General features: G+C 42.9%; 1 protein-coding gene across 2 annotated transcripts in view; it reads left to right on the forward strand.

The window, feature by feature from the left end:
• Window positions 1-12,671, forward strand: part of GPM6B (glycoprotein M6B) — a 102,860-nt gene that overhangs the window by 48,996 nt on the left and 41,193 nt on the right. The window lies entirely within an intron of this gene.

Genomic DNA, 12,671 nt, shown 5'->3' on the forward strand with positions numbered 1-12,671 from the left:
ACTGGCACATAGTAAATACCATTTAAAAAAAAAAAAAAAACTAACCCAGCAGTTAGAGGAGCAGTGCATTTGGCAGAAATCTACTCTTCTTCACAACAGCAATCTGGCATTCTTTCAATTTTGCGTTAGTGATTTCCAAGCAATCTGCATAGAGCATACATTTCTAAAGACCTTTCCCATCATTTCTTCCATGTCATAGATAATTTACTGGCAATATTTTCCCCAGAATTAGCTAACATAAAATGCTCATTTCACAGATCTTAGGGATTCCAGAAAACTCAGCTTCTGAAAATTTCCATTCCACAAAATGAAAAGCAGCATGGCCTAGTAGAAGGAGCAGGGCCTTGGGAGTCAGAGGACCAGGTTTGCCATTTGCCTGCCCTGTGACTTGGGGCAAGTCACTTCTCACACTTCGCTCTTCTAATGCCTGCTTGCTCACTGTGCCTCACCCTCATCTATCTCGCTGCTGATCTCTCACCCACATCCCACCCCTGGCATGAAACATCCTCCTTCTTCATAGCCGACCAGTAGTTACTCTCCCCTCCTTCAAAGTCTTCTTGAAGGCACATCTCCTCCAAGAGGCCTTCCCTGCCTTCTTTTCTTTTTCTTCCACTTCCTTCTGTGTTGCCCTGACTTGTTCCCTTTATTCATGCCCCCGTTCCAGCCCCACAGCACTTGTATCTGTAATTTATTTATTTCTATTAATGTCTGTCTCCCCCTCTTGACTGTAAGCTTGTTGTGGGCAGGGAATGTGTCTGTTATATCGTAATCTCCCCAGTGCTTAGTACAGTACTGTGCACACAGTAAGCACTCAATAAATATGATTGATGGATTGATTGAGCCTGCATTTCCCATTTTACAGATGATAACACTGAGGATTAAATGCCCGTTCTCCCTCCCCAATAAACTCTAAGCCCCTGTAGGACAAGGACTTCTGACTTGATTATTATTTATCTATGCCAGCACTTAATATAGTGCCTGGCGTGTAGTAAGTGCTTGATAAGTAGTATTATTATAATGACTATTAACAATAGCAAGAATGATAATAATAATGAAAACCCAAACAAGCAGTGCAACAGAGACAAAATAGAGAATGCTATTAAAGAAATTTTTGCAGGTCTGTTATAAAATGTATGATCTTGCAATCTTTTTTTAAAAAAATATATCTAGTACGAGTATCATTATGTGTATTCATTCATGTTTGTGGATCTCTAGGGAAAGAATAAGGTGATGTTTCTCTTGTTCGAGTTGATACGGCCATCCGTGACCTCATTTTTCTGAGTTAATGTTTCCACATTGTTGTGTTCATTTAGGGAACTCTCTGTAGCTTTATAAAGGAGGAGAATGATCTCTCCCCACTGCTCCCATCTTCCCTTTCCTCACTGTCTTCTGCTGCTGTCTCCCACTGAAACATGAAGCAAGCCATCACTCTTATTTGCCTCTTGGGCTCTGCCCAGTTCTGTGGGAAAAGAAAAGGGGTCATTTTGGGGAAGCAGATAAAAAGCGAGTAAACTTGTTTGAAAATGATTTGGTAATGCCAGACACACATTCCTGCAGCTCCAGCTGGCAAGTAGCAATAGTTCAAGAGAGGCTGTGTACAGTGATTCAAGGCAGCTGACCAATCAAAACATACAACTGCAACCTAAAGTTTAAATCAACAATAGCCCCCCTCTCCCCACCACCCTTCCAAAAACACACATCTCCACTGTTTCCAATAACTAGCTAAGCCATGCTACCATCTTTCTTCTGGCTTTCATTAAAAGCTTTTATCAATTGTATTTATCGAGTGCTTACTGGGCGCTGAGCACTAGACTAAGCTTTTTGAAAGAGTACAATATTATAGTTATATTTTTTCCCTGCCCACAAGGAGCTGACTGTAGATTCATCTAGGTATACCTATCTGTGTAAATCTACTTTATCCCGTAGTATTAAAAAGGCTGACTGAATAATAATAATTGTGGCATTAGATAAGCACTTACTATGCGCTATGTGCTTGAGTAGATATAAAATCAGATCTGACATTATTATCAGTCCCATAAGGGGCTCACAGTCTTAGAGGGAGGCATCTCATACCCATTTTACAGATAAGGAAACTGAAGCATTTCCTTCTTGATTTCATGATAATGAAAAGCCCATTCTACTTGGATAGTATTCTTACCAGAGTTCTATAAGGTAATTTGCTCCCTATTGCTTTAGGTTTAAAATGAGAGGGCATGCATTCTCTTCTCATGTGCATGTTAAATTGCCTCCATTTTATTTTGCCTTTCTGAAATTGTCGCAGTTTTCAGTTATATTTAGTTCTCTTTATGAAAATTGTATTTCATGTACTAGTGCAGTTAAGTGCTGGAATAGTCTCCCTTACAATACTTTTTTGATCAATTAAAGATGAGAACTTAACATAGCTGCATCTTATTGGGTTAAACCAGTGGTGGCAGTAGAAATGGTATTTACTGTCTTCTGAGTCAACACACTGTAATAAGTGCTTTAGAGAAAACAACTATCACTGCCCGTGTTTACATTGTAGTGGGGGAAACAGATGTAAAATACCTGCGAATAGTGAAATCAGGAAAATAGTTGAATATACAATTTGTTACAGACATTAATTTATTTTATTGTCTGTCTCCCCCTTAAGGCTGTAAGCTCTCTGTGACCCGGGAACGTGTCTACCAACTGTTATATTTTACTCTCCCATCACTCTACTCAAAGAGCTCAGTAAATACCATTGATTAATTACAATTGGAGATTGAAATGCACATCAGGGCTCTGGGTAGTTATAAGTAAATAAATGTGTAAGTGCTAGAGAGGGCTGTTGGGGTTGATAGAATTTGGGGTATTGGGAATTAGTCCATCCAGACCAGCGTTCTCACTCCAACAGTGCTTGGACGAATCTTGTGATACTTGCTGTTGTTAACGTTCATTGTTCCAGTTGTGGATATACTACCTAACATCCCTAACTTTCACTCTAATGACCCATCCTGAATCTACCTTTCTTGATCCTCGGCACCCTAACCTTTCCCTCAAATACCCCTAGCCTTCTCTTTAATAACTCACTATGGACAGTTATTTTTCCCCAAGCGCTTCATGAAGATGGTCTGCAGAACATTTTGGAATTCCATATGTTCTTTTCAGATTCATAGCACATCAGTTCCAGAACATGGCACAGTAGCTGAAACACCACAGATCCTTATTCAGAAAGGGTAGGGGTTTTATGTTATCATTTTCTGCTAGAGTACAATCTGTCCTGATATCTGTGCCTCGCTAGTAGTATTTTTGTGGTGGTCTTGTGGTGGTTCGCGGAAGCTGTTCCCAGTATGACCTACTTTACATCTTAACAGCCGAAATGAAATGCTATAATTTGGCCTGTTGCCAGATCTTGTGGTAACAAGCTCAACTGTCTCCCTCCACAGGATCTGACCCCCAAGTCAAAGACCTTCCTGGAGTTCCCGTTAGTCATCTCCTGTTTCCCACTCTTAAGGGTCTACTAGCGAGGAGAAATCTTCCTGTCTGGCTTGCGTATTCATCTGCTCATGCCACATCCTAGGAGAGAGCGAGCACGAGGAGCCATGGTCCACTTCTTTTGGGGTTGGGATAAAGAAGTCTTATATTGCAGTAGGAAGGAGATTGGTTTAGATACTGAATTACAGGTAAAAATCTCATGAAAACAATTACCATTAAGATAGTCACTCACTAAAATGAACTTTGGTAATGACCTGGCCAACTTCCTACTGCTTCTCAGGTCTCCCAACTTCATGGTCTTAAAGCAATCGCAAATGGACTGGAATGAAAGTGTCATGATTCAAAGCCAATGGCTTGTGCCCGCCCCTGGGCCACAGGGGCACTGGTTGTTCTTCCCCTGGTCTGCTGCAGGGTGTGAGCTGGGTTGTTCCATGTGGTACTTTTGTGCGTCCAGCTCGCCCTGTCTTGGCACCCTTCCCTGTGGTTTCCGAAGCTGGGTAGGTGGGACGAGCTGATGGCAGGATCATCATCATCATCAATCGTATTTATTGAGCGCTTACTATGTGCAGAGCACTGTACTAAGCGCTTGGGAAGTACAAATTGGCAACATATAGAGACAGTCCCTACCCAACAGTGGGCTCACAGTCTAAAAGGGGGGTGGCATCGGGCCCTCCGTCCCAACAAGCCCTCTCATCTTGCCCCAGTGGTCTCCACCGTGGGCGGTTTGAGGCAGGAGAGAAGCAGTGCTGGATCCTTTGATGATGGAAATCCTCTGGACTGTAAACTCTTTGTGGGCAGGAAGCAGCTCTACCATTTCTGTTATGTCCTCTCAAGCACATAGAATGGTGCTCTCTACACCCAGTAAGTGCTCAGTAATTACCACTGATTGATTGAAAGTCCATCATCAGGAGGGAAATCACAGGTTTACGGGCTTGTCTCTGTCTCCCACCTCCGCCCCAGTGAGTCCTGAATTGAATTATAACAGATTTTACCATTATTCTCCCCTTTCTTTTCTCCCACATGCCCACCAGGCAGGGAGATTTTAACCATCTGAACAGAGGACATAACGGATGGGCTGCCTCAGGCGGCTGGGATCTTGGAATGTATTTATGATCCTATACCTAAAGATCAAATCTTCCCTGGGAATTTGGATGAAGGGGAGAGAGTTTTGAATTTCTCCAGATCTGTCCTGTAAGATCTATAGGTGCTTTGAAGAGGAAAACAGAATTTACTTTTGGGTGAAACATCTTTGTCATTTTCCTCAGGAATGACAAAAAAAGGATTTTCCTTAAATAAGCATAGGGTGTGCTGTTTCAATTCTCGCTTTTCCCGGTCATCTTGTCTCCATGCAACAGGGAGGCCATCTGTCATTTCTGAGAGACCCACTGGGTAAAATCTGTTTTACTCTTCTCTGCAGTTGGTTGCTGCTGAGAGAACCCTCTTAAGGAAACATAGGGAAGGCACATTACCACCCTACCTCCTTCCCCTGCCCACAGCACCTGTATATATGTTTGTACAGATTTATTACTCTATTTATTTTACTTGTCCATATTTGCTATTCTATTTATTTTGTTAATGATGTGCATTTAGCTTTAATTTTATTTGTTCAGACGACATGACACCTGTCCATGTGTTTTGTTGTCTGTCTCCCCCTTCTAGACTGTGAGCCCATTGTTGGGTAGGGACCGTCTACATATGTTGCCAACTTGTACTTCCCAAGCGCTTAGTACAGTGGTCTGCACACAGTAAGTGCTCAATAAATATGATTGAATGAATGAATTAATTAATTAATATCGCAAATATCGCAGGCAAGAAGGTAAATCAATGATGGTAAGATCTCACTGCAGTTTGGCTGATGCGAGAAGGATAACAAACTAGGGGTAACACCATCACTCCCTCCAGCTCCTCCTGGGCCACAGGCCAGCGTCAATTCATTCATTCATTCAATCGTATTTATTAAGCGCTTACTGTGTGCAAAGCACTGTTCTAAGCGCTGGGGAGGTTACAAGGTGATCAGGTTGTCCCACGGGGGGCTCACAGTCTTAATCCCCATTTTACAGATGAGGTAACTGAGGCACAGAGAAGTTAAGTGACTTGCCCAAAGTCACACAGCTGACAACTGGCGGAGCTGGGATTTGAACCCATGACCTCTGACTCCAAAGCCCATGCTCTTTCCACTGAGCTACGCTGCTTTTCAATGCAGAGAGGCAGCTTGGGAGGGGAGGAGTGAGCAAGGTGTCTTCCTGCAGCCTGGAGGGGAGGGAGTTGAGGGTGGAGAGAGGCAGCTGCCAATCCCCACACAGCTGAAAGCGGGAGGCAGGGGAGGGGGAGACCTCAGCAGTCGGGGGCCAGAAGGGGTGCTTAGCCCAGCTGAGATGAGTGGTGATGCTCTGAGAAAGGGAAATGTGGGTGGCAGGGACTTGGGGTGTGAATGCATGGCATTAGTGTGCAGCTTTAAGCTATGGCATTACTTCCTTCAGTCTGGTGGTCCATCTAGCCCAATAATCCGTTTCCAAAAGTGACAACGAAAAGTGCGTGGAGAACGCGTCTGTCTTCCTCTTGACTAGAGGTGTAACTCTTAACATCCATAATGTTTTCATCTAATATTACACTGTGGACTTCTTGCCCTTAAATACCCTTCAGGAAGGGATATTTTCAGCCCACACATTTAATGTGGCCACAGATGCCAAACACCTACCAGGTGAAAAAGTGGTTCCTTCTGTTTGTTGAGAACGTGCCAATTCCGTTTCCCGGTCCTGCACTCCCTCTTCGTCCCCAGAGTGTTCCTGGTCCAGGTTTCTGTGATCCTGGTGAGATAAGGTCCAGCGAAGGTACAAAGCTCCTCTCTTGCCCCATTTCCTCTCATCCTTACAGGAACTCAGGAGACTTCCAAGGCTATTCCAGCCGTCTCCTTGCGGAAGGAGTGCCGAACAACTCCATGGAGAGGAGGAGGTGGGGAGGGTGAAGAGGGAAAGGCCTCAGAATGAAGGGAAAGGAGTTGGGAAGGAGGGCATAGAGTAGGAAGGAAAGGGAAGTGAGAGAGAGGTGTGGGAGAATAGAAGGGGAGGAATAAATGTTTCTTGGAGTTACAGTGCTAATGAGTGGGTCTCCAGTGGGACAGGGACAGTGGGATATTCAGTCAGTGGTATCTATGGAAAGCTTACTGTATGCAGAGCACTTTAGGCTTGGGAGAGTACAATAGCGTCAGTAGACACAATTTCTGCCCACAAGGAGCTTACAGTCTACGGTTTAGAGAAGCAGCGTGGCTCGGTGGAAAGAGTACGGGCTTGGGAGTCAGAGGTCATGGGTTCTAATCCCGGCTCCGCCACTTGTCTGCTGTGTGACTTTGGGCAAGTCACTTAACTTCTCTGGGCCTCAGTTACCTCATTTGTAAAATGGGGATTAAGACTGTGAACCCCACGTGGGACAACCTGATCACCTTGTATCTATCCCAGCGCTCAGAACAGCACTTGGCACATAGTAAACGCTAAACAGATACCAACATTATTAGAGGTGGAGGACAAACATTAAAATAAATTACAGCTGGGGGAAAAGGGAGAGTATAAGGATCTATACACAAGTGCTGTGGAGCCAAGGATAGGGTAAATATCAAGGGCTTTAAAGCTTACATATCCTTTCCACAGGCTTAGTGGAAGGAGCACGCCATGGAATGCCAATGGTGACTTACTGTCATTGAACATGGGCTATATTTTTACGTGTTCAGTGTAAGTGATGTTTTTCTAATCACTTGCTTCTTGTTTATGGTTGGTTTTGAGTGTTAGTATATTTGTATTTTTATGGTAAATTGGGAAGTTTGGGGGAAAAACACCTATCAGTCAGTTGTATTTATTTAGCATTTGTGCAGAGCATTGTACTAAGCACCTAGGAGAGTACAGAGTAACAATAAAACAGAGTTAGTAGACCTGTTCCCGGCTCACAGTGAACTTACAGTCTGAAGTTATATTTATAATGGAGCATTTAATGTCTTCAGAAGAGATCGTCATTTTAAAACAAAGCTATTTTTAGCCTCGAAGTATGTTGCTTTGTTTGAAATGCTTTTTCTTTGGCTTTCCATGCAGTGTTTCCAACTTCTCCAGGTGTTGTAATGGGGAGAAAGCAACACTTTCTCAGAAATCTCTCTCAGTATACTTCCTGGAAATCTTTACTGCTAAGTGAAGTAGAAAATAATATTGATCAGCACTGAATTCTTTTTGCATTAAATTGGCACACATCTTCGCAACTATTAGCTTCGCAGAGAAACCCCAGGCACTGATTCAGGATTTACCAAAATGTTCCCCTTTAGGATTACAAGGAAAAGGGGAGTGGTTTCGACTGATACTTCCAGTACTTGGGCACATTTGCTCAAGTTTATTAGTCCCAAATTTATGTTTTCTCGCTTTTTTAGGGGGTGTAGTCCAGAGAAGGGTAGATGTATGTAGTGTCAGTACCATAATGTGATCCATATTTTCCTGCTTTTTCTCCCAGTCACATTTCGTTTCTTTGGAGGAAGAGATGGAAAAATATATGTGCCAGGACTTTTCAACACAGGATTCTAGGCTCAGTTAATCCAGGGAAAATTACACAAAGTGACTTTTTTTTACAACTCCACATTTATTGCTATTTGCTCTCTCAAATGCTGCTTTTTTTTATGCTTTTGAAGTGCTTACTATGTGCCAGACACTGTTCTAAGAGCGCTGGGGTAGATATAATTAGGTTGCACACAGACTCAAACCCCACTTTACAGATGTGGTAACTGAGGCATAGAGAAATTACAACTTAATCCAGGTCACACAGTCATGTGGTAGAGCTGAGATTAGAACCCAGGTCTTCTGACTCACAAGTCTCTGCTCTTTCCAGTAGATTATGCTGCTACTTTTGTGAAAAACGCCTTTTTGTCCTTGCAGTTGTTAAGAAGGTGTGAGATGTTCCCTGGTTTCCTGATTTTATCAGATGCTGAACAATTTCAATCCCTGTTTTATCAGCCCAATATAAAAGTGTTGATAGTTTTGTAGGGGATATTTCGGCAACACACTTAGTAATATATTTATCAGTCATGATATGAAATTTATGTTTATTATTTGGAAGTAGATTGGGAACTCCTTGTCTCTTATGGACAAAGTGTAAATAAAGCAAGGTCAGTGAGAAGAGAAAAGTCTAAAATGTGATTCAAAACTTTGAGATTGAAGAAGTGAGCCAGTATTAAAATGCAGTAAAGCCTGCAATTTGGAGGATTATTTCATTTTACCTAAAAGTCTAATCTTGGAAATTGCTCATATCAAGGCATAATCGGCATTTCCGATAAGAGCTCTAATCCACTTTCATTTTTAATAGCTAAAGGATTTGCTAACACTACATTTTCTGTTAAAATGGAGACCGGGGGTATTGTAGCCTAGGAGAAGCAGAGGCGGCACACAATACATGTATTCAAGTTATATGAAAGTGTAAGTGGGATAAAAATGATCATGTCAGTAGAATTTTAAGAAGGGTGTTCGTGCATATCCTGGACAAGTGCTACATTGCAATTTTGGAAAGAGAGAACACTAGTTTTCTTGAGGATAGGAAATTTCACAAGAAGACTTCACGAGTAAATGCAGAATTGAGTTTTACTGTAAATGTAGGGCAGTCGTTTTGGGGAATTTTTTTTCTTTTTTTCAAAAACTCTCCTTTGTGGGGTGTTTAAAAATAGTGGTTTTCATCATTGCATTTCCCACTACCTATGGCCACATGCTGTCATAGAACCTGCAAGTTGTTGTGTCAGTGTATTTCAGAATGGCTTGTTATGGAACTCCTGCTGCTATGACATGTCCATTAAGGAGGTGGTTTGGGTTTGTTTAGGGTGGAATTCTTTTTGTCTTTCAGGTGATGTGTGTGAGTTGAAAATGTAAGCATTTGAATTTTTGAAAATCTTTGCAATGCAGGGTTCTCTGACACCTGAGAGTGACATAGAACAGTGCTTTGCACATAGTAAAGTGCTTAATAAATGCCATTATAATTATTATTATTATATCCAAGGGTTGCTGCAGGGCAAACCCCTACAACCCCCAAAGGCTTGTAATTATTATTTATATAGGGCAAAGAACAATGGTTCGAAACTTGAACAGGAAACCCCTTTGGCTGCTTCTCCACCCAGACACAAACAGCGGTGGTGAGAGCAATGGTCATTACAGTTTTAGTCCCAAGGATCTATGTGAAATATACCCCTTCTGCTGTGGATCTAAGGATAATAATAATAATAGCAATAATAATAATGTTGGTGTTTGTTAAGCGCTTACTATGTGCAAAGCACTGTTCTAAGCACTGGGGTAGATATAAGGTGATCAGATTGTCCCACGTGGGGCTCACAGTCTTCATCCCCATATTACAGATGAGGGAGCTGAGGCCCAGGGAAGTTTAGTGACTTGCCTAAAGTCACACAGCTGATAAGCAGCACAGTTGGGATTTTAACTTAGATGCATAGCAGTGAGTTGTACCATGCCCTTACTTTTCCTTTTCAAGTGGAATTGAAATGAAGAACCTGTAAACCTCTCTGTCTACTGCTGTGGTGAGAATGGGCTTGAAACAAATCTTTGACAATTGTGAACGGTTGAATCATGCATCAAACCCATCAGAGTTGCAGTGCTTCGCAACCCGTCAAAGCTGTGCTTCCAGAGCAGAAAAGGTTGTAACATCTGGGCTTCCCCTGCTGGAGTTGAAGGATCTAACTCTGTCCAATACAGTTCTTTCCACTTCAGTAGTATTTATTGGGCACCTTCTCTACTAAGTGCTTGGGAGAGAAAACGAGTAGAATTGATCCCTGCTCTCTGGGAGCTCGTAATCTACTGTGTGCAGAGCCCTGTGCTGAGTGCTTACTGAGAGCAGAGCACTGTACTAAGCTCTTGGAAGAGTACAGTAATAATAATAATAGCATTTATTAAGCACTTACTATGTGCAAAGCACTGTTCTAAGTGCTGGGGAGGTTACAAGGTGATGAGGTTGTCCCACAGGGGGCTCACAGTCTTAATCCCCATTTTACAGATGAGGGAACCGAGGCCCAGAGAAGTGAAGCGACTTGCCTAAAGTCACACAGCTGACAAGTGGCGGAGCTGGGATTTGAACCCGTGACCTCTGACTCCAAAGCCCGTGCTCTTTCCACTGAGCCACGCTGCAGTAGTAGAGGTACACAGACCTGATCCCCACCTTTGATGACTTTTTTTTTTTATCTAGCAAGATTATAAGCCACTCTATTTTTACAATCTACACCCCTGAGGGAGCAACAGGGATTGCAAAAAGAATATGAGCCAGGAGGTGGCTCTGCTGCCAACGAACAAAGAGCGGGCTTTCATTCCAACTCTCTGAGAAAATACCTTTGCAGCCAGAATCATAAACGGTAAAGCCCTAAAATCTGATGGCTCCACTGCCAAGATTTACGACTGTCAGTTGCATGAGCAGGCGAGAAGATGTACTGCTTTGTTGTCGGACCAGTCCTCCTCCTCCTTGACTGTGTTGTCTTATTTTGTTGTTTTTGGAGGCTGGCTTTTTTTCCTCTTGCCTTTGCCTTGTCTTGTCTCTAACTTCTCAGAACTTCTCCTTTCTAGATTGCAGTGTTCTACGATGGTCCTTCTGTCCCAGTTGCCAGTTCTCAGTTGCGTTGCCCCATTGTCTGAGTCATTGTTCTGATGGATCGTTGGTAGGGATCCTCGATCTTCCTTGCTTTTGGTTGCCCCTTTTCAGCACTCTGTACAAAAGCTCTTTGGGCATCCTTCTACCATTCATTCCCCTCACATGACCCACACAACAAGGTTGTGTCGAGGTGAGTGTAGCTTTAATGCTATTATCCAGACCTTTCTGTCCAGGGACTTTGTCATTTATGATTGTGGCATATCTCTACGTAGTAAGTGGGGCTTGTAAGTCATTGTGGTGCAATTTCTGAAGGACTTGCTGCTTCATTTGTGGTGGGTTGAGATTTCATGTCCTCATAGTGAAAATACTTTGGGTCTGTAGACCGATTTGGCAAGTGACCTCCACACTCCAAAGCTTCCTAAGAGGTGTGCTGGCTATCTTGACTCAAATTTCTGTTTTCTCATCTATTCATTGCATCTTTGGACAGTGTGCTTACATTTAGTTCCGTGTTGAATATTTTTGACTTGTGTAGTCTCTCCGGTGCAGGGAGATGAGTTAATTCAGTCAGTCAATCGGTCAGTCATATGTATTGACCGCTTACTGTGCTCAGAGCACTGTACTAAGCCCTTTATCATCAGTCCATCTCTTGTGTCAACTGTACCAGTAAGGTAAGGTAGGAAGGAGAGACCTGACTGGGTGCCTTAAAGCCAGTGTCTGCTTGATGCAGAGCTGGATGTGCGACCAGTGGATAGTTTGGAGGAGTGGAGAAATAGGGCTTGAATAGTCTTTCAGAAAAATGATCAAAGCAGAAGAGTGAAGGATGGACTGGAGAGGGGAGAGACGAGACAAAAAAATACTCGTGTACATATCCGTAATTGATTTTGCTGTCTATCTCCCCCTCTATATTGTAAGCTCCTTGAGGGCTGGGAAAGTGCTTACCAACTCTGTTTTATTGTACTCTCCTAATTGCTCAGAGTGTTGTGCACACTGTAAGCAGTCCTTAAATACTATTGATTGATTGAAGGTGAGGTTGGATAAATGCTTGGGTCAGCGGGGTAGCAGTTTGGACGGAGTGGAAAGTGTGGATTCTGGAGATGCTTTGAAGGCAGAAACAACAGGATTTGGTGACAGATTGAATATGTGGGTTGATGGAGAGAGATGAGTTGAGGATAGTGCCAAGATTATGGGTTTATGAGATGGGGAGGATGGACGTGTAGCTTACAGTGATGGGAAAATGCAGAGGAGGACAGAACTTGGGTGGGAAGGTGAGGCATTCTATTTTGGACTTGTTTGAAGTGTCAGTGGGACTTCAAAGTAGAGATGTCTCGCAGGCAGGAGGAAATGCAACACTACAGAAAAGGACAGAGGAAGAGACACGTCACTGGAAAGCTAGATTTGGGAATCATTTGCATAGAGATGGTAGTTGAAGCCGCAGGGACTTGGGAACCGTATTGTACCACAAGGCTAAGTGGCCCTCGATTTCTGTAGTGGGCACAGTAGAAAGAGCCAAGATGCAGTCTGAGACTAGATTGGTGGAAGGGATTGGGTTTAAAGGGAAAAAAAAATCAAGAATCATAAATGCTCTTATCCTTGTTGAGAGGGTCCTTGTCATTTTG

This window comes from Tachyglossus aculeatus, chromosome 15, assembly GCF_015852505.1.
Source record: "Tachyglossus aculeatus isolate mTacAcu1 chromosome 15, mTacAcu1.pri, whole genome shotgun sequence".
NCBI classification, from domain to species: Eukaryota; Metazoa; Chordata; class Mammalia; order Monotremata; family Tachyglossidae; genus Tachyglossus; species Tachyglossus aculeatus.